Source organism: Schistocerca americana, chromosome 3 (genome assembly GCF_021461395.2).
Source record: "Schistocerca americana isolate TAMUIC-IGC-003095 chromosome 3, iqSchAmer2.1, whole genome shotgun sequence".
In the NCBI taxonomy this organism is placed as follows: domain Eukaryota; kingdom Metazoa; phylum Arthropoda; class Insecta; order Orthoptera; family Acrididae; genus Schistocerca; species Schistocerca americana.
The window spans coordinates 401563439-401581378 of NC_060121.1; the positions used below are offsets into that span (position 1 = coordinate 401563439).

Genomic DNA, 17940 nt, shown 5'->3' on the forward strand with positions numbered 1-17940 from the left:
TGACGTAAGCAGAACACCCTTCTGCAGCAGGGAAAAGAAGGGAACCAGCTGAAAGAGGCTCCTATCGGTGCACAAAAGTGTGAATGTATTCCCCTTTAAAAGACTGGCATAATACTGGGGTACCAGCTGCCTCATACGCGATTATGTGTTCCTCATGAAAAAATTATCGTTGGAACATAATGGCCCTTTTTTTGTTGCTTAAAAAGAGTAACAGAAAGACAGTGATGGTGGAAGAGAGAGTAAACAGTGCCAGCCGGAAAGAAAGAGAGAGCAGATAGAGATGGTGAAGGAGAGACAGTGTCAGGGAAAGAGAAGGGGAGAGGGATGATTGCAGTACCAATGGGAGACAAACAGAGAAGAGAGACTGATGGTCAATAAGAGACAGTAGCAGTAAAAGAGTAAGAGAACTAGATGGAGGAAGATGTCTAGGAAACAAAAGAGAAGAAACAGTGGAAACGAGAAATGCAGATGAGTGGAGGCCATACGTAAGCTAAAGGGGTGTCGGAACGGTATAAGTTGACGAACTTTAACACGTAGGTATAGCGGAGAGCGCATTTTGGACCGAAATTTTAACACATCAACAGAGGGGGAAAACGTAAGTTGCATCCCCCAAAATTTTTGAGCCGTCGAGGTATGGTGGGAGACACACATATATACAGGGCGTTTCAAAATGACTGTACGGATTCTAAGGGTTTGTAGCATCTATTACATTCAGCTTACGGTTATAAATAATACATCAAGTGAAAGAGCAGCTCAAACAGGTATTCTTACAAGTGTTCACTTAGGTGAAATGTCAAGTTATCACCGAAGACGACACGATCCAGAATATCTTCATCGTCATGCAGCAACGTTTCGTTTGAAAAGTTCACACATAAACCGTAAGCTGTAAGCTTTTTACAGCTTGTAACAACTGCAGACGATAAGGATGTAGTTGTAAGCGTCTCCTTAAAGGTGTCCACAGAGACATAACTGGAAATGCTAAATCACAACTAGCCATCCGAACTGATTTCTGAATGAAAGGCTCTCACTCGTTCATCAGGTTCTTCAGTTACTCTTGGCCGTTCCATTCTCTTCCCTTTGCGTATAGATAAAGAAACGAAAATGTTTGAGTTGCTACATGATTTGATGTATTATTTGTATCTGTAAGGTGAACGTAATAAATGCTACAAAGCCTTAAAACTCGTATATTCATTTTGAAACACCCTGTAGATAGCAATAATGCCAGGAAGATTCTGAGTATGAGCCTTAAGTATAAATAGATATTGGAGAAAACGATTTAGAATGTTTTGTGCTAAAAAAAGCCCGAATATTTTCGCATACCAACAGTTTTTGTCTGGAAAGTGGAAATAGGATTGCTTCCCCATTTTTCTATCACAGTCATATGTAGAGCCACATGTTCCACTTCTTTGTGCTTCGATGGGCACTTTTTTCGCTAGTTGCTCTATAAGAAGTTGATAGCATGTAGAGAGACGACACACTGAACCAAGGGAATGTCAGAACGAGCCGTCCTGGACGCAGCTTCCGATAATTCGTACCTTCAATTTCTTTGTGTCTTAGGACCCAGCAGAATGATCTTTGGCTCCCCAAACTTCGTAGGGAAAGTAGTTCGTCCTGGATATTGCAGATTAGTTCAGTTATTTCGTAGAATTGCTAATTATATTGAAAGGCACTTATATGGTCGACACAGATTGATTTCTCAGCGGAAACAACTCTCATTTGCCGCAGTTCTTTGAGGATGTTGAATAATTCTGTATCAAACATCATAAGATGGTAATGCACTTGTCTCCATAGAACATTAGTGTACTTATAATGAAGAACATACTTATTCATTGCCTTACACGCAAAACAGCCAGTAAAAGAGGTATGGTACCAAAGTATGCAACCTCTGACCTCATACGATATTGGTTAAAGCGAACAGCACAAACTTTAACATTTTATCAACCTATCAATAATCAGAGAACTTACGGAAGTCGAACGATCAACATCGAATCTTTACTTATTCCCAACCATTACATGACTTCGACAATCATTTTCACACTCTTCCTAAGCACAATTATCTATGTTACTGTGTGCTAGGCCACTCATGTGTTCTCAGCAAGTTTTATGCCATAATGCTGTCGGTCTATGGGGCTGAAGATAGGCATGTAGATATAGAGCCGCTTAAATCTTACTGTACTGCCATGTGAAATATAACTCCTTAAATTTGACTAAAACTGTGTCAACATTTTTAGCCCAGACTGTAACCATAAAAATCGATATTGAGTTTACGAGCAATGTTAAATGACTTTGACTGCGTAATAAAAATGTGTGAATGAATAATTATTAGTTAAAGAAGTTAATAGCATAATAATGAATGATTATAGTAGTTATAACGACTGTAATATTTAGAAGTCATTTGGAAATTTGGTAAGAAGGGTGGTTATGCACTACGGGTTTTCAATCCGTTTTGCGTGGATGACCTTGTTGGTGAATGTAGTCGAAAGAAAGAGAAAATGGTGTTGGCAGGCAGGGTAGCCATGTCTGCACACATTGCTATGTCGTCTCTGACGATGTACATATTTTATATTTTTGTCAGTGCTAATTCAAGAGAAGGTTTTTTTGGTAGTGGGATTAGTCTTGCAAAGGCGTCTCCACAAATTGTGGGTTTTAGGAAGCAATATTCTCTAACTTCAATCTCTAAGGGAATTCCGAGCGTAATATTCCCGCCGGCCGAAGTGACCGTGCGGTTAAAGGCGCTGCAGTCTGGAACTGCAAGACCGCTACGGTCGCAGGTTCGAATCCTGCCTCGGGCATGGATGTTTGTGATGTCCTTAGGTTAGTTAGGTTTAACTAGTTCTAAGTTCAAGGGACTAATGACCTCAGCAGTTGAGTCCCATAGTGCTCAGAGCCATTTGAACCATAATAAATGGTTCAAATGGCTCTGAGCACTATGGTGAACCATAATATTCCGAGGATCTGCTTCAAGAGCAATGGCCGTCGCAATAGCTTCATGCTCCTTAGATTACAAACATTATCGGTCAGCGCAGAACAATAAACGGCGCCATTTATAATGCCTTCCTGCGCACACTGTGTGACGTTAACTGGCGACGCGCCTATTTGAAAGTGCAGCAAACAAGATAGTGGCCTATACCGCACCAAAATGTGACAAAAAAGCCGCAAACGAAAATTAAATTTTTGATGGAGTCATGTGACGGGTTCTGCTAATAACACAGATAAGGTGTAAATTTTTTGTACAGCCCTTGGCCTTACGACCATTTGTATACCTAGAAGGAGAATGGGCATGCTGTATCTGCCCTGCAGCACAGGATCAAAATTTAAACATTACACACTTCCTCCAACATAGGAAAATTGAGGAAATCGGTTGGTTCTTTGGCATTAGGTATGTTATAGGGTGCGCGTTAGGTGGCTTATAAAAGCACCATTTATTAATGAGTAGTTCCCCAGAAAACCCAGACAAACCGTGATATTTGGCTAGCAAAAATGTCAGTTGTGGGAAGACCACCCCTGAAACTCTATTCGTGATAAATCATCGAAATTTTGACATATGTTCTTAAGATTGTGTTCTCAGGGAACCCTGAAACTTCTCTTAACATCATTACCCTTTACCAAGATTAGGAGTTTCTAAGTTATCGTACTTATGCAATAAAATTTGCAGGTAATTTCCAGTCAGATGCGTAAATGTAATTTTAACTGATATATTGACCAGATGACGAGGATTCCGGTATCATTGAAATGATTCTGAGTCCATCAAAATATGTTTTACTTTCCATTTTTTCGCCAATAAGCTTCGTGACTCGCTTCCTCTTGTATAACAGACACTTCATGCCAATACAGACTCACTTGACCTGTAAATCGTTCGATGATGCCACATATTGGTGTAAGAACCATACAAAATATTATTTAGTCGTACGAAATTCTTTGCACTTGCAAATCAAACAGCGCTTTTTTGGTATACTGTACGTTTAGCTTAAAAGTGTCGTGCACTTTTATGTAAAGTATTTTAGTTTAAAATGAACTCAAGTTAGTAGGATACGGTTTTGCATTAATCTCATATTATGTGTAACTACACGTTGTTTACACTGTCAAAATATGCAAAGATGCTCAAGCATATCAAGAAAGTGTTCTTCACTAACCTGCTGCGGCAGGGAAAACAGGGAACTAGCTGGAAGGTCCTCCGGCCAGAGCAAAAAAAATGGGATACTGCCGTTTAAAAGACTCTGGCAAAATGATGGAGAACCATATGCCTCAATCCTCATACGCCTTCCTCACCTAAAACATTAGTAGGTGAATATAATTGCACTTCTTTTGTTCAAAGAGAATACCAGAGAGACTGTGACTGCGAAAGACAGAGGCGACATTATCAGTGAGAGAGAAAGAGAGAGAAGACAGCGATGGTGGGAGAGACATAGTGGGAATGAAAGAGAAAGAAACTTGGATAAAGACGAGAGTAGTTGGAGCGAAAAAGAATGTACATAATGATGCTGAGAGTGACTGCCAATAAAAGAAATTGAGTGATAGATGGAGGAAGTGGAAGTATGTGCAAAAGAGCGAGAAGGCAGTGGAAATGAAAAATGCAGATGAGCAGAGATCATACATCGGCCCAGGGGAGTGTGGAATCCACCAAATCGGCGACCTATAATTTAACCACTGTCCCCCGTCCCGTATACCCAAGTTTTCCTCCTCTAAGTGTCCATATTCCAAGCAAACCATCCCCAGACACGTGTGGGGAGAGGAGACAATGATGGTTGAAGAGAGCCATGGGAACCTACAAACGAGATAGAAAAACCCGGTAGGAATGAGAGAAAAAGAATGAGGCAAAGACAACGGCAGCGTGACAGAGAGGAAGTGATAATGCAGAGGAGGAGACAGTGATAAGGAAGAGCGAGAGAAGGGGATGAAGACAGTGACAGTGTGAGAATTAGACAGGAGAAACTGGCAGTGTGAAGAAAGAAGGCAGAGGAGAAAGACATATACAGACAGTGACAGTGAGCGAGAGATGCTGAATATGAAGGCTTCACTACAACAAGAGACCAGTGGAAAAGACTCAGAATCTTGTATGTGAAAAGAGCGGGAATATGCGAAAATATTTGGTGAGGAAGGCAGAATGAAGACTGAGACAGCTTTTTTCCCGCTTTTCTGTCCGAGTCTTTTAAGCCTTTTTGTGCTCTGGCAGTGCCATTTTCTGCTAGACCTATTTTCTTTACACTGTCTTGCAACAAGTTTGCGTACAGATAAACTGTCAGAAGATCATATTAGTTTTCAAATATGATGACAATGGAAGACTGTTGTAATTTCAACTAATGTTAATTTTACTGGGGAAGATAGCTTAAAATTTATTTACATTTCTGTGAAATGTACTAGTCGCATGGCCAATTAAGTTGCCGGTGTTGGTTCTGAGATTAATTTGCAATTTTTCCAGTTCTTTATATTTCCATTAACTCATTGTCATTGAGTTATGCAGTAATCCCACACCTTGAGTCCATATTGATACCATGTAGAACATCCAAGATAATTACAACAAATAAACCGCAATTTAGTAACAGTAAAACTGATTCTGAAGTATTAAATATAAATTGCCTCTCCACTGCTGGCGACCGAAAATCTATGTATAATACTACCTTTTACAGAGGGAATGTGATAGAGTAATATTATACTAGTCTATAATCTATTCACTACTGTGGTGAGGATAAAACTGCCAGGGAGGCAGTTAAGTGATCACTCAGTGAAATATCCTCTGTTGTGTGCAAAATTATTGCAAGTCGAGCCCTGATATCCCCATCGCGCTTTGGAGAGAGATCCATGAAAAAATTAACTGCCTAATAATAACAATATACTCCGACAGGTCACATGTGGACAACTAGTTAATTAAACGTCTTTAGAGTGACCAAAGTAGTAATAAATTTAAATTGCAGCTTAAATGTCAATCTCTATTAACCGACAAATTGTGTCAGTTTCTCGGAAAGGAGGTCGAATGTCATGATAGGCTACGCAAGGCAGCTGCGGGGTCGCGCGCCAATTTGCTGTGTAAGCGGACGGTACAGCGGGCTGTTATCACGTAGGACACAGCCGTTCAAACTTCGGCTCTCCAGTAAATAAAAATCGTACTCTGTAGCAAATTTAATATCTTTGAAAGAAATCACTGCTAGTACATGAGCTAATAATTGCTATTTTTGTAGTTAAAACAAGTTCTTTCCCTATTAGGAAAACGTTAAAAAATCGAATAAACTTGATTCGTGTACTTCAAAATTTCAAAGAAGCGGTTACGCGTTCTTTACATATGCTCAAAGGTATTCGAACGATCCGATTGCGTTCTGCATTATTTATGTGCAGCTCTCTTAACCTAAGTTCCTTGTAGTTCCTGTAATCTCTCTTCCGTGTAATCGTTCGACATCACAAAGCGGTAGTAGTGCACACAGCTCAGTCCTCATGGAAATTAATACCACGATACCGCGAATATCACGAAACATGTTATTAAAGATGACGCTGTCTTTAATGTTTGTGACCTCAACTTTATTACAATAAGTGACATTTCAAAAGCCGAGTCTCAACTTAAATTTTCACTACAACAATTTTCTTACTTGAGTTTTACCCGGGAGTACTATCCTGCAAATATTGTCCCTGTTAAGAAACCACGAAATGTATTACGTCTGGTGCCATTCAAGATAAGGAATTGTAGACTTGTGAGACCTGTGTTTCACCCGGGGTATACCATTCTCAGTTTACAGGAATGCAGCCGACTGACGCAACCGCCAACCGCCGATATTTCGGCAGGTGCACATCCTATCATTTTCAGGGCAAAAGTGCAACAAGTAAACGTTGTGCGAGGGAATTTTATACCTCTGTTTGCAAAGCAATTCCGGAAATATAACACACATACACGCGCACACACACACACACACACACACACACACACACACACACACATCACACATCACACTGTAAACTGTGAACAAGTTAAACTAGCTTAAACTTGAAATAACATGGCACAAAGTTTAATGTCAAATGGAAATTCGAATCCAGTAACTAATCCATTGGTTAACAAAACACAATCAAATCTTAGATATCGATTTTTTCACCTACAGCCAAGATGAATTTTACTGCAATAACGAGGTGAAAAAATTTGCCGTATCACGTTTCAAACACGGAACCCATCGTAGTTGTTTTTTATCCACGAAACTACGCCAAAAATGAGTTAATTTCACCATTAGTGACATGTGCGCGTGTTTGAATAAGAAATAACGCGACGGATAGTTCAAACGTTTCAAATGGCTGTAAACACTATGGGACTTAACATCTGAGGTCATCAGTCCCCTAGACTTAGAACTAATTAAACCTAACTAACCTAAGGACATCACACACATCCATGCCCAAGGCAGGATTTGAACCTGCGACCGTAGCTGTTAGGCGGTTCAAGACTGAAGCGCCTAGAACCACTCGGCTACCACGGCCGGCGATCCTCCTGCGTGAATAATTTCTTAAATGCGAAATTTTAAACTTCACCTTTCCTTTTGCTATCTTCTATTTCCTGGCCAGATTGATCGACTGGGTAAAAGTCTGCTACCCTCTCAGCGATTTTACGTAGGAAGAGAATTTTCTCGGGTTCTTGCTGTGTCTTTAGCTACGATTTGATGGTGGAACTTGTTGTTTGCGTTGCTCACCGACCTTCTTACAGACGCACGAATTTCTACCGCTTTATGCCTATCGCAAATGTTTTCGTTCTATTTCGAACCGACAGTGCAACGATCTCTACTTCGTCAGCATTTTCCGAATTTTATTATTAAACCGTGGTGCGTCTTTTGCGCTCTTAATCCACTTCCTCGTCACGTATTTCTCCAGAGCTTGATTTAAACTTTGCCAAAAATTCCTCTACGTCCATCATACTGCAACTAAATGGTGTCCATTCATTGCCTAAGTGGGATGCTACCAACTGCATGTCTGAACTTTCTATTATAAATACTCTTCTGCGCTTTTTGATGAACATATCAACTTTAGTAACCATCTTCGTTATGATGACACCTTGATCATTGATCCCTGTCTCTATAGTGAATCTATATATATGGTCCAGCCTGTTTCTAGCTGCAACATTGTAGGGTGGTACTTCACAATGATTGAATTTCTATCCCTTGCTGCATAATTAATCTGAAAGTAGGAAACATTTGACAGGTTCTCTACCGTTATGAGACCATATGAATGTGACTAACGTCGTAAGGTGCAGTTCTCCGTTAATTGTTAATATTCACTGAATGAGGGATTGGTTTCATTAGCAAAGTCTGTGAGCTCAGTGGAAAAAGAGATAGAAATGGGACATAGGTCTCACGGTGTGTGTGAGGGCGGCCTTCGCCAACCCTGAAGTGACGAGTACTGTGGGGATGTGGCGACACAGTTTTCAAAGGCGGTTTCTCAGTCCGGCTTACTGCAGGAGGTCCCACAGGGACGAGCAGGCCGGCTGGGGGTTCTTTCATGTTAGAGCGTTCGGTTACCCCACAGGCTGGATCAGGAGAGCGCAAACGCGATTTACACCCGAGCTCAGTCGCTTCTGGAAATCTTGTTGAATAATACAGAGGAAGTCTGGAATGTCCTCAGGGACACAGCGGTGCCTGCAGCCATTAGCGTGGCTGTCACATTCGCCGGGCTGCTTCTCCTGAATTTTCCACCATTTGGTCTTCGGTTGGTGAAATTTTGTTCAGATGGCACATTAGGGATAAATTCTGGAACTTTAGGGGCCAAAAGCCAAACTAAAGTCGGTTGCTGCGCGACTGTCAGGAAACTGAGCAGAGAGGGTGATGTATAGGGAATTCAGTGATTATGATTCGCTGCCCGCACTTAGGGCAGAGGACATCTGAGGTTTGCTGGAGAACCAGCAGTGTTCAGGGTAGGACAGTTAATAATTTCAAAAATATCAGGAATCCGATATATCGATATTTAAAAACAGCTTTAGGCCCTTACCGTTAAAAGTATCTATATATCGACGGAAAAAATATCGCCGTACCGGCCTATAAAAATATCGGCTGCACATTGTACATGTACTGCCGGTTTTTGGAGCTACACATTTAAGTATCCATTTATTACTAGATATTCCGTACATTAACAAGCAAGGAGCCTGATTACCCCCCTTAGAGCAAGAATTAAAACGAAAACCATGAATGTTCACGCTTGGCAATGAGCACTTTGCTAACAGTGGTTACTGCGTGTAAGTGGCAGCATAAAAGGAGGCCGATGGGTCAATCGTTTGGTTTCATCACGTATCGAATTTGGCCGGACAATTCATGTCGACTCTCCTGTTTTTTCATTTCTGCAAAAGCGTCAGCGAACTAGCAGTTGTAGCGTCAAAATTGCATGATGAAGTTAAAAATTGCATCTTCTTTTGGTAGAAAAGAGTACTGAATACGTCACTATTTCCTCTCACATGCCTCCGTCAGCTGCAAAGGTCAATCTTGTCATTTGGATTTCTATTCGTCATTTTCAGTATCTGTATTTCAAAAACTCAGATTTGAAGAAATAGAACACGACTTGCGTTAAAAATTGTTTCTTAACATAACTGTTGTGCTGTTTCTTTAAATCGGAAATCTTGTTATTTCATTCACACCGCAACCCACCTGTGCAATCTGACTTCTTTCCGCCATCTATACTTGCTTCACACCTCAATGAGAAAGACAAGACGTGATGAAAGCCCAAAAAAGAGTAACAGACCTTCACACAGTGAAAGTAAAATTATGTTCCCTCTCAATTTCAACGGAACAATTCCAAATATTAACCGAAAAAAAATTTCAAAATTTGTGGTACGATCTTATGGGACCAAACTGCTGAGGTCATCGGTCCCTAAGCTCACACACTACTTAAGCTAACTTAATCTAACTTACGCTGAGATCAACACACACAGCCAAGCCCGAGGACACGAACCTTCGGCTGGGAAGTCGTGCGGACCGTAACAAGGCGCCCTAGACTTCGCGGCTACCCCACGCGGCTATTTACCGAAAATTGTGAAAAAACTATAAAATAAAAAGATCGGCACTTGATATTGTCATTTCTATATCGATAATGGGTGGAAAAGGTATCGCCCATATATGACCGGGCAAGGTGGCGCAGTGGTGAGCACAGTGGAGTCGCATTTGGAAGGAAGACTGTTGAATCCCGCGTCCGGCCATTCTGATTCAGGTTTTCCGTGATTTCCCTAAACCGCTCGCGGCAAATTCCGTGATGGATCCTTTAAGAGGGCACGGCCGACTTCTTTCCCCGTCCTTACCTCATCCGATAAGACCGATGACCTCGCTGTTTGGCCTCTTCCCCCTAACAACCCAACCCAAGCCTCATCAACTAAGGTGCGACCAAGGCCCATATATGTCGACATTTCCTGGTAAAAATATGATATATCGATGTATCGATATGCTGTTAACAGCACTAGTTCAGAGAGGGTCTTCCATCCAGACGCCCATGAGGAACCGATGTTTTGCACTTTTCAGCCCTTCTTGATAACGGATGGACTTGCTCTCTTTTGCTCTTAAGCGGCCTTGTAGTTTAGCGAGTAATTAGTCCATTGTACTTGTAAACTACGACGATTTCGAAGAGATCTACTTTATTAGGCAACATATGTCGACATATATAGAGCACTTCTCTTGTTATACTCTCAACTTGAGACTTCCCTGAATTTCAACGTTCTGACTAGGAGTTCACGTCTCTCACCGGTTGCGTCGAGAGAAGCTGCAAAACAGTATTCAGATTCAGTAGCTTGTGGACCGCAGTCTGCTGCCCGTGCTCTTCTTTTCTTCGAGAATCGTCGCTTCGTTTCACCGCCACGTTGTCTTCTTGATGATATCGCGACTCACTCTGCCATTGTGGTGCTGTAAAAGCAAATTGTGTTCATCTCCACAATCAAATCAATTGTTTAGGAGTAGCTTCTTCTACAGTTCGGTACTGAGGTGATGTCGGTCATTTTACATTTATCTCACAGATAGCACATCGAAAACTAGAGCAGAACTAGGCAGATGATTACTAGTATTAGTTTAGTGTGACTTACGCTTTACACGTCCGTTGGACGATTGCGCCACTGTTTCATCTTGATTTAAATGGGTAATGACTCAAAATAAATTTATGTAGTGCAGAATTACATTTATTCTTTTGGAAGAGATAATTTTTCTTTGACTTTTATTGTTTTGTGTTGTTTTTTATTAATAATGTTCAGAGTAGTTAGTTTGGAAGAGTTTAGGGACAAAAATATATTCTCTGCCTCGTGATGACTGGGTGTTGTGTGATGTCCTTAGATTAGTTAGGTTTAAGTAGCTCTAAGTTCTAGGGTACTGATGACCATAGATGTTAAGTCCCATAGTGCTCAGAGCCATTTGAACCATTTGAACAAAAATATAGTGTGAATATCCTAGAAAATCACTGAACAAACCTTGGTATATGCTTTGTTTGTGTGATATTCACTGTGATGTAACTGTTTTTTGTTGCCGGTTAGGTATTGTTTCTAAACACTACATCCGGATGGTATTTATAAGTGACAGAGTCACTCTTCATATCTTGTTAATTAAATCCGTTTTGCAACTTTACACGCTTGTAGATACGCTTGGTTTGTCTGATTCCGTACTCCGAAAGTTAAGAAGGTCTAAAATATTTTTATTGGGTATGGGTTATCTAAAAAGCTGTTCCACACAGTTTTGGGAAAGCACGTTCAAAAATATTCCACAGAACCGTTTCTGTGACACTTGCAGTGAATACATAGATGTCCAAATCTGTATTAATGTCGCCACCAGCTAACACTGGATGGTCTGGGTACTTCTGTGCTACTGACCGTACACTTCCTTTGAATGATTCTACAATCGTTACAACGGGATTGCGTGGCCACGAAAGACATCCGATGGTTAATTTTAATTCTCGTTGGCGTGCTATTCGCGTCCTGGTAACTTCACAGTGAGACTGAATTTCGACCTCGACTGACACAATCTTTATGCTGACAGCAATGAACACACCCATACTATGGCGTCCAGTCTGTCCTTTCAATAAACGTTCCATACCTCACTAAATACTTCAGATTCTTCTACTTCGTTTTTCAGCCAGCTCTCGATTCCGACATATCTTCGCTGGAGGGTAGTAAATTCAGGAATGTTGTTACAAATATTTCGACTATTTACTGTTACAGTTTTGACAGTCGAAGTGTCTTTACTCTGTATCTGGTCCTACTTCACTCTGCGCATCGACTGGCGAACGTTCATCAGAGACGTCAAAATACCGCCTACCCTAAAAAACCTACTTATACACTCCACAAGTACTCTACTACCAGCTACCTGAGCTACTATCTTTTATTTTGATTATGTAATTGCTGAAATAAAATCACGCAACGTCCACCTTTAAAATCGGGCAACACTGTAGGATATGGAGATTTCTACAGGAAGACTTGCTTTAAAGTTGAGCTGAAACAGTACTGCATGCATTGGTGATCCAGTGGTAAACGTGTTAACGTGAAGTTCATACATCGAGCGCGTTCCCTCTCTGATTTTTTTAAAACCACATGTTGTCTCCTATAACTGTGTAGGCTACAGCATGATGGCCATAACTTATGCGGATTATGAGGAGGAGAACATTAAAATATTTTATGTGCTAATGAATGCAAAATTTACCTTGCAAAGAGGTCTGTGTGTGCAGAAGTTCATGGAGGTTATTGTAACGTATTGCCATATATGTTGCTACAGCCAAATTTTCTAAATGTCAATCTGTATTTATCCTAAAATTACACTTGCAGGGAATTACTGAATGTTTCATATTTTTAAAGGAGAGCATTGAGTGTGGAATGGAAAAAAGGATTCTAAAATTTTTGATATTTTGTTCTCTATGGATTTAATAGATGAACGCTGGAAGTGGAGACAGCTGGAAACACTTGCACGAGTTTGGGGTAACTGCATGCGAAGAAGTCACGTCAGTAACTAGTTTTCATGTTTCAACCTGAGTGTTGGGCACATTCAAGAAGGTCAGTGCGCTTTTATGACGGACGTTTTCGCAGTTTACCACTATAGTCTTTGCCACTGTATCCGACTTCAACCTTTGTATGACCCTCACATTCAATGGGCAACTTTGAGGAAAAAAAGGATGTGCAGGTTTAAATGTCCTGTTGGTTATGAGTATTTTATCTGGGCCATTCCAGTTTGTCATCAGCGAGAGCTCTAACGTCCGAAGAGCTTACCTAATCGAAATCAAACACAAGTCAGAAGGTCAATGGGACAAGTACTGTATAGAGAGAAATCTGAAAAACAGAATACCTCTAAACACGCAAACGTTTACTTGGAATATGGAAAACCATCTGCTGTATTTCGGAATGACGACATTCAAAATTTTGTGCCGAACTGGGACACCAACCCGCATTTCCGACTTATCGTGAGCGGTCACCCATGCATGACTCACGCAGAGAACCAAACTTCCCAATGTCATCAACAATCTGTTTACAACCTGCAGTCGTACATCCATTATGTATATTCCTGTACAGAGGAGACATTTTAATGTCTGTTGCCTGGTGTTGGTGGATGAGTATGACGTTGCAATGCCTGTCATGTTCAGAAGTACGATGAAATGTTCCTTCAGACACGCATGCACATCATAATGAACAGGCACTGCGGCGACGTTATGAAATACTTGAAATGTATTCTCAACTGCTGATGTGAACACTCATCAGCTGTATAATGAAATGACCACAATGAAAATTTGTACTGTACTTCATGTCCTGTTTTCCTCCTTATCACGAGCAGTTGCCTTACCATAGGTAATCTGAGGACACTTCACGTCAGACCCAGTCTTCAATATGTTGTAAAACATATGTCTTCAACGTGCACTCTGACATCTATTATTTACTCTTATATTCCTGTAGGGAGGAGACATTTTAGTTAGAAGTCGCTTGCACATATCGATGAATAATTATGATAATGCTGTGCTCATGTTGTTCAGAAGTAGGAAGCGATGTTCCTTCAGACATGTACGCATGTCCATGCTCGCAACTGTATATACAGTTCATGTATTTCATGAAGGCTGTCAGTACCACACTGCCTGTTTCTTCAAACATGGATACATGCCTGAAGGAATATTGTCTTGTACTTCATAACAACACAGGATCTGCAACATCGTATTTATCCATCGACGCCTGCCAATGACTTTCAATTAAAATGGATGCCTTCCACAGGAATATACACAATAGATGTATGAGTGCTGGTTGTTCATACATGGTTGACGACATACGGAAGTTTTTGTCTGGCCATGAACGATGTTCAGATAGCCTAATGGTAAGGCGATAAGCGGAAAATTCGGGTTCGAATCCCAGTCTGGCACAAACTTTCATCGTCATCATTCCATTACACAGCTGATGGCCGCTCATATTCGTAACTGAGAATACATTCGATGGATTTCATAATTGATGTTGTCTCCACAAGCCTGTTACTTTGGACATACATGCTTGTCTGAAGGAACTTTGCATCACACTTCTGCACAACACTGACACGGTAATATCGTCCATACAGCTGACAGGAGTGGCAGCCGCCTTACCTTGTTGCTTCAGAAACAATGGACTCTCTCCAGTGTGGACCACCCTGTCGGTGCCCACCATGACCAGTCCGATGGCTGCCAGCATTGTTGTTTCTGCTTTCTTCATAGTTACGGCGTTACTGACAGGTGCGGGTACCAAATCCCTCACCCGCCCCTTTAATAGGCACACAAGGTGAAAGTGCCTAGTGGTACATCTAAAAGAGAGAGGTACCAGAAACCCGTCTAGCACATCCATCTTGACGTCAGTATCTTCAGGAGTGTCTGCCAGTCACTGGCAGCTAAAGTACGACACCCTCACTGGCGGCTAAAAGTACGACACCATTCTTCGCCGTCCTCAATGGACTGCTAAGGTGCCACAGAGGGAACGGCTCCACCTCCATTCATTGCTATCCCCACCTTGTGGAAGGTGAACGCTACCGTGGCCTTAAGTGCAGGGGTGGTGAGCCCTGGTGCCTAATATGCAGTGGGTTACGGGGAATACTGACGTCATTTGCACTAGCTGATGACCCTGGATTGACTCCTGAGGTGAGGGTTGTCTGTGTTTATGCTGAGTACATAACTGGTTCTTGTGCAAGTGTTGTCTCTGACCACGACCTCAAACAGTTACCGAAACCTGTGCTGGAGTTTCAGCCTTCCAGAAACATGGTGAAAAACGTGACAGCCAGGCGTGGGGGTAGGACGCAAGAGATCCTAGATATCAGCATTATTTTTAGGCATAATTTACTTATCAAGATGTCTTAACTTCCTATCAATTTTCACGTTTCCTATGTCTATTACATAGACTTCTACAATGACCCAACTACTAAACGTTTCGTGTTTGGTGTGTATCTGCTGAGACCAACCTCCATACGTTTCCTGACCATATATCCAGCGTTTTTACACTCTTAAGCTAGAAAGACCGGTCCAAGTTGGAAAACCATTTGACTGTACATTCCAGAACAGTTTTCAAAGTTTCACAAGTGTGTATTTTGAGCAATGTTGGTAAAGGACGAAAAACTTGTCTGAAGCTCCACTATCCAGGAATATGACTTTAAAACCATATATGTGGCTTAATTTTGTTAATATTTTATTTATGTGAGCTTATCATGGCATTAATCCATCACAAGAATTTAATACTCTCTGTATGCCTTAATTTCACTCATATTGTATTTATATGTGGTCATCTCAGCATTAGCACATTATGGATATATGTACCACGAGTCTCCATTACTCTCTACAATTTAGATGATGCCATATAATCTTGTTCTTATTGTAGGGGAATGAATTACAAACGTAACTTTTTTATATCCAGTGATTAGTTGCTTAAGAATAAAGAACATGTCTACGCATGGTATTGTAGCCCTAAGACAATTTTGTCCTTTCATTATTTTCAGCTGAGAATCAATACTAGCCCTCAATACATTTCCTTAAAATTTATGTGACGGAGCAGTTACACTCAGTACCCAACAATTACAAAGTTTTTGTGTCCGTTATTTAGAGCAAAATGTAGGTCTGCTCACTATTGAAAGAGTTGGAGGTATTTGAATCAGCTTCGTAGTATATTCTTTCTCTTGTCGAAATTTAATTTTTGCCAACTCCTTTTGTAATCACATTCGTGAACACAATACCAGAATGAAACTCTGGGAGTTATACCTTCGACTCTAAAGCCAGTAGACCAAGCAGCTAACTTTGCGATCTGCTCCTGCTCAAAAGGTACAGGTATACTGGCATGAAGCATTCAGATACCTACACAGACGTGTTACATTTTAGGCAGAGTTGCACACAGGTATACAGTTACTCACTAAATTTGTTTTTTCTTCGAAATACTTCTCTACTATAGATGATACACTGAAAAGGAGTAATAATTTAAGAGCGAGAACGTGATTGTTTTAAGGAAAATACCTTAGCTGCACCATATATTAAGTTTTAACCATGGCCGGCCGCGGTGGTCTAGCGGTTCTAGGCGCTCAGTCCCGAACCGCGCGACTGCAACGGTCGCAGGTTCGAATCCTGCCTCGGGCATGAATGTATGCGATGTCCTTAGGTTAGTTCGGTTTAAGTAGTTCTAAGTTCTAGGGGACTGATGACCACAGATGTTAAGTCTCATAGTGCTCAGAGCAATTTGTTTTAACCATGTAATCGACTCCGGGATCTCATCTACAAGTGACCATATTTAATGCGATAGCATGTATTAGTAGCTAAACATAAGGGTAAACTAGTGCAGCAGAGATTTCATTGGCGACGCTTTTCCTCAAAGCACATGACTTGAGCACATAATAAAGAACACTGCAATACCTGCGTATGTCGTATGATGTCAGTTTCAAAGACACTGTGTAACTCACAAAAAAATGAAATAGAAGGACAGAGCATAGAAAAAGTTCCTTACCTACGAGAATTATTAGCACATTAGTTACATAAACAATCTACACGACGGGTTAGTTTTAAATATGACACAGGTAAATGCGTGAAATCGCTTCAATCATACCGTTGGTAGCTTGACAGTCTTCACGCAATTCCCGTTGACGTTGACGTAACCGGAATGGCATTTCGTTGGTACGTCGATACCATGTCCAACAGGCCTCAAGGTTGTAGTTTCTGTTGATTGTGGATCAGCGAAAACCGCCTGTACTGTTAAAGTGATACACAATACATATATCCACATCATTCTTCCGCGGCGTCTGCAGCTAAAGTGACGCGTCTATGTAATTCTGCTGACTTTCACGTCCTCCACGCTTTACTCCAAGGTGAATCAACAGTTACGCAATCGCTGCTAAACAGTTTCTTGAAAACCGGCTCCCAAATAACGATGTCACGAGTTTTACGCAAGCTCCTTTCCTTCTGTACATCTAACATTTTTTGCCATGTTCACTGTATCTGCATGTTCCAATGTCTTTCGCTAGCTCTTAACCTGCAATGCGGTATACTGTCTACTGGAGACGAATAATTACTATTTCACAATCAATGACGAAATTTATGAAGTTCATAACAGGAAACATTTTATCATGCGTGTAAAGGAATTTGCGCGGTCATTTGGGACGTCCATGCGCAATTCACGCTGTCACTCTAAAATTCTGTAAGTCAGTCTAGATGTTCTCAGATGATTTAAAATGTGGTTAGTAAAAGAAGTGGACTAACTTGAGGACACGGGGATGTGTGACTAGCTGATCATTTTAGAAGAAAACAGTTTCAGGGAGCAAGTCAGGTATTGCACGGTCTATAAAACAGGGGACACATTTACATGTTAATTAGGCTCTTTGCAGTCAACAGTGCCCTGTAGGATATCCATGAAGGACTTGGTGCACTTAACACTTATATACTCGTTGGAGTTTTCGATGCCACTGAATTTACGAACCAAGATTGTAGCCCTGTAACGTGATCGCGTGCCCTGTCTATTGAGGGTCAGCTCTACACTCTGTTTTGCTTTAGTACGACCACAAGATG

The 17940-nt window shown here is 41.1% G+C and overlaps 1 long non-coding RNA gene across 1 annotated transcript in view; it reads right to left on the reverse strand.

Moving 5' to 3' along the window:
* LOC124606816 overlaps nt 1-17187 on the reverse strand; it is a 47261-nt gene extending 30074 nt beyond the window's left edge. The window contains exon 1 of the long non-coding RNA XR_006978735.1: nt 16985-17187. This is a non-coding gene — a long non-coding RNA (uncharacterized LOC124606816). The remainder of the gene's footprint in view (nt 1-16984) is intronic.
* Nucleotides 17188-17940: the final 753 nt, after the last annotated feature.